This window comes from Mastomys coucha, unplaced genomic scaffold (genome assembly GCF_008632895.1).
Source record: "Mastomys coucha isolate ucsf_1 unplaced genomic scaffold, UCSF_Mcou_1 pScaffold19, whole genome shotgun sequence".
NCBI classification, from domain to species: domain Eukaryota; kingdom Metazoa; phylum Chordata; class Mammalia; order Rodentia; family Muridae; genus Mastomys; species Mastomys coucha.
Genome location: NW_022196901.1, coordinates 17,049,036 through 17,059,503, shown reverse-complemented (window position 1 = coordinate 17,059,503; position 10,468 = coordinate 17,049,036). Strand labels below are relative to the sequence as shown.

Below are 10,468 nucleotides of genomic sequence, written 5' to 3'. Positions count from 1 at the left end.
TGTTGGCCACTGGTTTGCTGTATATTGCTTTTACTATGTTCAAATATGAACCTTGAATTCCTGATCTAGGAAAATCCTTAAATACAGTTACCTTAATATTTGATAACACTTTTAGTTTTATTAAAGAACCCGTTTGCAGTTTACACTTGATTGGCTTAACAGTTAGTTTAATTTGTTGTCCCTTCATTTACCTTTCCCCTTTGTCTTCCTGGCTATGGCCACTGGTCAGAGCTCAGGGCAAGCAAGCTCTTGGTATTTTGTAGCATGATAGAGATGTACAAAAATGACAGTGAGGGCTAGGAGATATAGCTCAGTCAGCAAAGCACTTACTAGGAAGGCAAGAGAACCTGAGTTAGACCACGAAAGCCTGCTGTTTAAGACAACGCTGAGTGTGGTGGTGTGTACTTGCAGTCTTATTCCTGAATGGGCAGGGACAAGTGAACTAGAATTTCCAGGCCAGCTTGCTTAGTCCATTGGTAAGTTTCAAGCCAGTGAGAGGCCCTAGGGAGATGACACCTGAAGAACAATATCTGGCTTCCACATACACATCGACACAAATGGACCTCCTGCACACATATGAATATGTGCACAAACCCACCACGCACACATACATACAACGACTTGAGCTCATTCTGTTTATTCTCTATCCTTGAGCACCACATAGCTCTTGTGGACAATATCTAAACAATATCTTTTTAATCTTGCCCCTGAGAGGAAGAGACGCTAGAAGAAACTAAGAGAATTGTGTTTTAGAATTCATTACAAGTGAACCATTGCTGGATATTCAGAAGACAGCTCTTCTGGGTGTTTCTATTTCCTCTTACTTTTGCACTTCAGTGCAGGGATGAAGCCACAGTTGATCATTTCTCTTTTTGTGTGCATCTCCCAGCTCCTCCCCAGTGAGTTCCTCCTCTTACCTCGTATTCCTCACACTGACATTTGTTTTCAGAATGAAAATTTCTTAAGTCATTGGAGAGTTGAGTGATCATGGACTTGAGTTGAACAGAATGAATGTGCTGCAAAAACTTGACAGAAGAGTCTCCACAAAGTAGCTCAAGGGAATGTCAACAGCTAAGGAGAGGGGAGGGGAGCACTCGGTCTTCTGGAAAGCACGTATTAGTTTCGTAGCTCCTTTGGGGGACATTTTTCATTATTATTAAACTTCATCTCAGGGAATAGGACTCTATTGGGGATTGCCAGTCAAAGTCTACAAGATAGTGGGAGTATAGAATATCTTAGAACAGAGGATCTTTTGCTTAAAATTGGGCTCACAGCAAACAATCAATTCAGATTTGGTGACATGGCTATCAAGCTCAAACGCATTCAGCTGAAACACCTACATGGTTGTAACTTTATATATAACGTAAGTGGTATTGTTATGGTGGTTTTTGCATAAATTCCCACCTGCTTTTCACAGCTACACTGCTCTGTTGGCATCACCAAACTGTTAAAGGGGACACAGACAGACACACAGACACACAGACACACAGACACACACACACACACACACACACACACACACACACACACACACACGGTAGTGCTGAGCATGTAGCTTAGGGGCAGAGCACATGCTTAATGTATGTACCAGACCTTGAGTCCAAATCACAACACCTGCTCTTCCAAAGCACAAAGTTCAGGATCTGTGTGTTGTTCAGTGAGAGTAATATAAAATGTTAAGCAAAGTGCTTCCATCAATGAGATTTTTTTCTTTTATTGGAAATAGATTTATTTTCATATAATATATCCTGATTATAGTTTCCTCTTCCCCTGCTCCTCCAAGTTCCTCCACACCTCCCTCCATCCAGAGCAACCCCTCTCTGCCTCTTACTAGAAAACAAATAGGCTTTTAAAGGATAATGATAAAATAAAACAATATAAAACAACGATCAGACAGGAATATGACAAAACAAGCACAAGGAAAATGCACACAAAACAGATACAGATGCACAGACCCGGATACAGACACACAGAGCCATTCCCTCACACAGACCCGGATACAGACACACAGACCCGGATACAGACACACAGAGCCATTCCCTCACACAGACCCCGATACAGACACACAGACCCGGATACAAACACACAGACCCGGATACAAACACACAGACCCGGATACAAACACACAGACCCGGATACAGACACACAGACCCGGATACAGACACACAGACCCGGATACAGACTCACAGAGCCATTCCCTCACACAGACCCGGATACAGACACACAGACCCGGATACAGACACACAGACCCGGATACAGACACACAGAGCCATTCCCTCACACAGACCCCGATACAGACACACAGACCCGGATACAGACACACAGACCCGGATACAGACACACAGAGCCAATCCTTCACACAGACCCGTATACAGACACACAGAGCCATTCCCTCACACAGACCCGGATACAGACACACAGACCCGGATACAGACACACAGAACCATTCCCTCACACAGACCCGGATACAGACACACAGACCCGGATACAAACACACAGACCCGGATACAGACACACAGACCATGATACAGATGCACAGACCCAGCGTGTGCTGCCTCAGTCTCTGCGAGTTCAGTGCTCTTATGTTTAGAAGGCCTTCTTTGCTTGGTGCCCTCCATCCCCTCTGGCTGTCTACACTCACTCAACCTACTTTTTCATGGGCTACCCTGAGCTCTGTGTATGAATTGATGGAGATACCCCAGTTATGGCTAAGCATTCCAAGGCCTTTGGCTTTCTGCATCTTGTCTGGCTTTGGGACTGTGTATTTGTTCCTTGCTATGATAGAAAGCTTCTCTGATAGTGACTGAGCAGGCACTTATCTATGAGTAGAGCAAAAGGTCATTAGATGTCATTTTATAGCTATGTTCCTTTAGTAGAACAGTAGTCTTTAGTTTTAGCCTTGGTCATTAAGCTATCTAGTCTCAAGGTCTTGGTCACTCAAAAAATGTCAGGTATGGGTTCCATCTTGTGGAATGGGCCTTAAATCAAATCAGCTATTGATTGGTTAACCCCGAGATCTCTGTGACTCCATTGCACATCCATTTCTTGCAGGCAGGAAATTATTATAGATCCAAGGGTTTGTGTGTGTGTTGGTGTTTATGTTTCTCCTTTGGCATAATACCTTCTGGTATCAATAACACTAGCTATCATTGATATTGTTATTGAAGACTTTATGTAGGTACCAACTCAGCTCTGTGTTTACTGAGGGACATGGGTATTATTTTCATCAATAGGCCCTTGCAACAACTTGGGTTGTTCATGGGTTCCTGTGGGACCCCTTTGACCAACAACTTATTTAGATACAACCCATTTCTAGTACTTGAAGCTTCATTTGGTGACAAGAAATGTCCTGTTGCAGCTCTGTTATCTGGTAATTTCATTTAGACCACCTTAATATGTGTATATATTTTAGGAAACCTCTACTGTATTAGGTTTCCATATTATCCATCCAAATGGCCCTGATTTTTGGCTGTCTCTCCCATGTTCCCTTCCTAATTTCCCTCTTACCTCCAACTCTCCACTTGATTCTCCAAGCCCAATCCCACCTCATCCACCTATAACTCTCTATTCTGTTTCCCTGTCCTGAGGAGATCTATCTGTCTCCTCCAAGTTCTTTACTCTTTACTTAACTACTGTGGTTCTATGGATTATAGTTATCATTGACTTCATAATATCAACATATGAACAAATACATACTATATTTATCTTTCTGGGTCTGGATTACCTTAATCATTTTTTCCCTAGTTTTGTCCATTTACCTGTGCATTTCATGAGTTGTTTTTCTTTTTTTTTAAACAGCTAAATAATACTCCATGGTGTACATGCACATTTTCACTTTATTTTTTATTGGTTAGCTTATTTACTTACATTTCAAATGTTATCCCCCTTCCCAGTTTCCCCTCCACAAACCCCATATCCTCTCCTTGTCCCGCTTCCACTATAAGTGTACTTCCCCACCCACTCACCACACCTGCCTCAGTATCCTAGCATACCTCTACCCTGGGTCATCGAGCCTTCCCAGGAACAAAGGTCTCCCCTCCCAGTGATGTCTGACAAGGCCATCCTCTGCTACATATGCAGCTAGAGCCATGGGTCCCTCCATGTGTACTCTTTAGTTGGTAGTTTAGTCCCTGGGAGCTCTGTGGGATCTGGTTGGTTGATATTTTTGTTCTTCCTATGGGGTTGCAAAATCAGTCCTTGCCCTAACTTCTCCATTGGGGTCCCCACACTCAGTTTAATGTTTGGCTGTGTGCACCCACATCTGTATTGGTCAGGTTCTGGCAGAGCCTCTCATGGGACAGCTATACCAGACTCCTGTCAGTAAGCACTTCTTAGCATCAGCAATAGTGTCAAGGTTTGGTGTCTGCAGATGGGATGGATCCCTATGTGGGGCAGTTTCTGGATGGCCTTTCCTTCTGCTCCACTCTTTGTCCATGCATTTACTTTTAACAGGAGGAATTCTAGATTAATATTTTTGAGGTGGGTGGGAGGCCCCATCCCTCAACTGGGGCCCGTGCCTATCCAGAGTGTTTGTACCAGCTTGCAATCCCACCAGCAATGGAGGAGTGTTCCTCTTTCTCTACATCCTTACTAGCGTCTGCTGTCACTTGAGTTCTTGATCTTAGCCATTTTGATTGGTATGAGGTGGAATCTCAGTGTCATTTTGATTTGCATTTCCCTGATGGCTAAGAATGTTGAACATTTCTTTAAGCATGCAAGTTGTTTTTACCCTTTAATCTGTCAAGAAACCTCTAGGTTGCTTCTAATTTCTGACTATTATGAATACAGCAGCAATGAGCATGGTTGATCAAATGTCTTCGTAGTGTCCTTTGCTGTGCGCTTCAGTTTCATAATGTCTCATTTATTAATTGTTGGTCTCAAAGAGTCTGTGCTAATGGTGTTTTCTGTTCATTTCTCTTACATGGGGTTCAGTGTATCTTGGTCTATGTTGAGATCTTTGATCCACTGGCATTGAGTTTTATGCTGGATGATAAGCATGGATCTCCTTGGTCTCTTCTACATGCAGTCATCCAATATGACCATTGCCATTGCGAAAGATCCAGTAGTGAGTTGTTCAGTTTCTATGAGTTTGCAGGCTTTCTGTTGTTTCTGTTGTTGACATCCATTTTTAATTTGTGGTGGTCAGATAGTATGCAGGGTATTATTTCAATTTTTCTATCTGTTGAGACTTGTTTTGTATGCAAGTATGTGGCCAATTTTGGATAAAGTTCTATGAGCAGCCAAGAAGAAGGTACATTCTTTGGTGTTTGAATGAAGTGTTCTATAAATATCTGTTACATCCACTTGGTTTACAACTTCAGTTAGCTTCAGTATTTCTATGTTTTGTTACTGTCTGGATGTTCTGCCTATTGAACAGAGAGGAGTATTGAAGTCACCCACTATCAAAGTGTGAGGGTCAGTGTGTGATTTGAGCTTTAGTGGTCTTTCTTTCATGAACTTGGGTGCTCTTGTATTTGGAGCACTGATGTTAAGAATTATAATTTCCCTTTTGCAGATTTTTTTTCCTTTTGACGAGTATTTTGTGTCCTTCTCAACCTTTTCTGATTAGTTTTGACTGGAAATTTATTTTTTTCAGATATTAAATGCTATACCAGTTTTATTCTGAGTTCCACAAAGCAATGTCTGTCTTGGTGTGTTTCTTGGATGGAGCATAAGGATGGATCCTGTGTTTGTTTATTCATTCTGTTAGTCTATGTCTTTTTATTGGGAAATTGAGACTAGTAATGTAGAAAAATATCAATGAGCAGGGTTTGTTGACTCCTGTTATTTTGCTTTTGCGGTCTGTAAGCTTTTCTCTCCTCTTTTGATTTGCTAGTTTGGGATTATTTACTCTTTGTGCTTTCATTGGTATGTTTAACCTTTTCAGATTTCTGTGGGTGTTGGATTCATAGATACTGCTTAAATTGGCTTTATCATGGAATGCCTTTTTCTTCTACCTATTGTAATTGAAAATTTTTCAGTGTATAATATCTGGGCTGGCATCTATGGTTTCTTAGACTTTGCTCATCCTCTGTCTAGGCCCTTCTGGGTTTGAGAGTCTCTATTGAGAAGTCAGATGTTATTCTAAGCGGTCTGCCTTCATGTGTTACTTGGTCTTTTCCCTTGCAGCTTTTAACACTGTTTTGATTGCTTTGTGTTGAGAGGGAATTTCACTTCTGGGCCATTCTGTTTGGTGTTCTGTATGCTTCTTGTACCTTGATATGCATCTCCTTCTTTAGGCTAGGTAAATTTACCCCTGTGATTTTGTTTTCAAGTATTTTCTGGGCCTTTTCTGGGGTTCTTCTCCTTTTTCTATTCCTATTATTTATAGTTTTGGCCTTCTCGTAGTGTCTCATAGTGTCTGGATGTTTTTAGATTTAACATTTATCTATTTCTTCTATTTTATCTTCAATGCCTGAGATTCTCTCATCCATCTCCTATACTCTGTTGGTGAGGCTTGCTTCTGAGGCCCCTGTACAAGTTCCTAAATTTTTCATTTCCAGATTCCCCCCAGTTTGGGTTTTCTTTGTTGATTCCATTTCCACGTTCAGGTCTCAAACATTTTATTCACCTCCTTCCACTCTTTGTTTATGTTTTCATAGTTTTCTTTAAGTGATTTAGTCATTGCTATTTCAAAGACCTCTATCATACTCATAAAGACTACTTTAGGGTCCTTGTCCTGTGCTTCAGCTATACCACATAGTAGGGCTGCTGGTCTTTAATGGAGACGTGTTGTTCTGCTTTTATTGATTGTGTTTTTATGCTGATGTCCAGGCATCTGGGTTTGGCATAATTGTAATTCTAGGTGCTGATAACTAGTCCTCTCCTTTTTGGGTGGGTTGTTTATTCTCTGGTTTCTATTGCCTACTTTCATCCTTCAGAGAATGTGGTGACTGTGTGTTGCCTAATAGGAAATTATTTATATATGCAAGGAAGACCTTGATACATACAAATTAATAAAATAAGTTTAAAAAATTAAAACAAATTAAAATGAAACTTACCAGGAGGAGATGTTGTTATTTCATGGAGTGCTTCTCAGACTGCATTTCCATGTCAACAGTGACCCTCTAGTTTGTTGACTGACCTTGAACAATATTAAATTTGCTTAGATTCTAACTTTAAGAATCTTGGTATTTTAAAATACATTTCGTATATAATGATATACAAACTTTAACTTAACCCTTTTCCAAAATAGAACTAATTCCAAGTGAGTTTTCCCCTAAGAACATGTCAAGAAAAAAACTTGAAATTTGTCACTGGAAAATCACCTATAGGGTCCATTTATAAACATCTTTGACATGCTACTTGACCCAATCACTACCCTTGGTAGCAAAAGCCAACAACTTCTAAAGTTTTATCTCTTGCATTTGGTTGGAAGTAGAGACACCATACCAGTTAGCTGATTATAGACCTTCCTTTTGCAGATGGAATTACCTGTGAGAGCTGTGTGCTCTCAGGTCTTTGTTCCATAGTCCATGGTCATTGGGGGATAGCATGAGGCCATTGCGAAAGCCACTCAGATGAAAATAGTTTAGTTTAGTTTTTTTTTGTTGTTGTTTTTGTTTTTTGTTTTTTTTTAATAAATGCAGGAGAAAGGCATTTGCTGTCTGCTGGACCTAAGCAAAGACTCATGTGCTTTATTACACCTAACAATCATTTTCCTGGTTGCCAAGGTAACCTGATGGAAGAAACATAGCCTGTGAGATAGAAAGATGTGGGCCCTGGACTTTGTGAGTTGCTACATCAACCAAAGCTGCAGACATACTACCCAGCAACTTTTGTTCTATGAGATTATACTTTTATTATTGCTTAAGTCAGCTTGATAACATCCTAATTGGTATTAATAAGGAAACAAATGGAAAAATAATGAATTTATAAGATCTTTCCAAGTTCAAGGATATTGAATAAATAATACATTCATGGACAGCATATTGTGGTGGTTTCAATATGCTTGCCTGAGGGAGTGTCACTATTAAGAGGTGTGGTCTTGTGGAAAGACGTGTGTCACTGTGGAGATGTGTAGGTTTAGATTTTTAAATTTTACTTTTAATAAGGGTTTTCAAATGCTTCAACCCTCCTTTTAGCCCACCATCTAGGGAAGAAAAAAATGGTAAATAGGACAAGGGAATGTGGACATGTTTAGAAGTAGTTCCTTGGGGCGATTCCAATCTCTGCTTGTGAGGATACCAAGAGTCTAGTTCATTAGCATCAGGTTACCAAAAATTAATCAGCAGTGGTGGCATGATCCACAAGAAACAGCCAGGCCCCCATTGAATTGGCATGAGACAGCAGCAGTGACCAGGACCAGTTGGGATGCCAGGAGAAGTTCTCTGCAGCACCTTTCTCAATGAAGCAAAGATCAGCAAAGATGAAGACACAGACCAACAAAACGTTGCAAGGCTAGATCTGCAACCAAGCATGCTGTCCCTGTCTGTTGAGTTCTTTTGATACTTCCTCCAAACATCGCGTGTCCTCCTATGAGTCTCGCCTCAGCAAAACACCATGTAAGTCTGTTATCACCTGACATATCCAGAAACTTCCACTTCAGGGGTGAGCTTTGAGTCTCTCCTCCTAGTTGCCTGGGGAGTCAGTCTTCTCCTGGGTACAGCTGGAATAAGATGTAGAACTCTCAGCTTCTTCTCTAGCACAATGTCTGCCCGCATGTCACCATGCTTTCTGCCACGACAATAATGGACTAAACCTCTGAAAATGTACGCCACCCCTAATTAAATGTTGACCTTTATAAGAGTTTCCTTGGCCATGGTGTCTCTTCACAGCAATGGAAACGCTAACTTACTAAAAAGAATAGTTTCAGTTAAAGGGGCATGCAATGTGCCTATTTTGGCTTCAAGTTTGTACTGGTCAGGGTTTTGTTTTGTTTTGGGTTTTACCATGGTCTCTGCTTCAATTCCTGCCTCCATATTCCTGCCCTGAGGTAGTGACCCAATCTCCCTTTATGATAACTATGTAAATCAAATAAGCCCTTTCTTCTCCAAGTTGACTTTGGCCAGCATTATCATAGCAGCAGAAACCTAACTATGTCTGATTTCTTAGGCGAGACTGAAGGGCCTTGTGGTCAGTATATAAATTCTGAGTCAGGTAATTGATATCTCTCAATTCATTTCCACAAATTCCTTCCCTCAAAGACCTACTTCTCCTTGTTGAGAAGTATACACTCAGCTAGGGGCTCAGTGGAGCTCTGTGGTAGACTACTTTCCTAGTGTACCCAAGCAATGCTGTGGGTTTGGTCCCCAACCACAAAACCCAGCAAGAAATGGATAAGTAAAACAGCAACAAAAACCTGTAAATACAACCAGATATTTAAAATTACTTTCATTTAACTGTCCATCATTACTCTGTTTACAAGGATCCCTGTTCATTTCCACAGAAGAGTTCTAAGCCCAACAGTTTAATTGCACACTATGATGTTGATGTTGCCCTCCACCCAGGAAAAATAACTGGATTGTAATATGAAAATTAGTGATGGTTGAAGAGTTTACATTTCAAATGAATAACATTGTAAAGTTTTCAGAAAGAAGGTAAGGGTGTCCAAAAGGGGAATTTGAGGGTTATTCACAAAACTAAGCTTCGTGTTTGTTTTTAAATGATGTTCACACTTTGAATCATTTGCATCTTGTAATTAAAACTGGTCCACAGCTTCACTGCCTGAGTTACACTCGTGCTTCCAATAGAGTCAATGCCAAGTAAAGTGGTTCTTCTTGAGTTGCAGCCAGGCAATGAGAACACCGGTGGACTTCATACGCCAAGGACATCTTCTCGCCAAAGGAAGGCAAATGTCCTCTCACTCAGCTGTGCGAACTGGGTGTCCCAGGAGTCTAATTAGAGGGAGAATGTTGGGGAATTGAGTCATCAAGTTGTATCATTCCAAGCTTGCACTGACTTTCATCTTAGCTGTCAGTTCCATAGTAATGTCACAAGGGCAACTTAGTTTCAACATAGTTTGTTGTAGAAAATGTGAGTGTCAGCTTGATTTGTTTTTGCAGCTTTGTTTATGCTTAATAAAAACCTGAAATAGATGAATATATAAAAGTTTTACATGTCCTCACATTTGTACCTTATTTATTTATTGACATTTAATAACATCTCAGCTTCATTCCTTCCCAGGAACAAGCTACATATCATTTTGTTTCTTGGCTTCTTGATAAAAGGAGGCAACTATGTTATGAATTTAAGTAGACTTTGTGAGGATTAAATAATTTAATGTATGAAGCACACTCAAGTACACAGGATTATGACTACTCCTATACTTTTACTAGTATTACAATAAAATTTAGGTTCGTGGAGATGTTTTCTATTCAAAGGGTACAATAGTGCTTGATGGACACTGTCAATAGGACAAAACGGCACCAACAAATTGGGAAAAGATCTTTACCAATCCTATATCTCATAGAGGGCTAATATTCAATGTATACAAAGAACTCAAGAAGTTAGACTCCAGAGAACCAAA

The 10,468-nt window shown here is 40.4% G+C and overlaps 1 long non-coding RNA gene across 1 annotated transcript in view; it reads right to left on the bottom strand.

The window, feature by feature from the left end:
- The window catches only part of LOC116097524, a 43,812-nt gene that overhangs the window by 10,074 nt on the left and 23,270 nt on the right, over positions 1-10,468 (bottom strand). Inside the window, exon 4 of the long non-coding RNA XR_004121456.1 lies at positions 7,002-7,084. This is a non-coding gene — a long non-coding RNA (uncharacterized LOC116097524). The remainder of the gene's footprint in view (positions 1-7,001; positions 7,085-10,468) is intronic.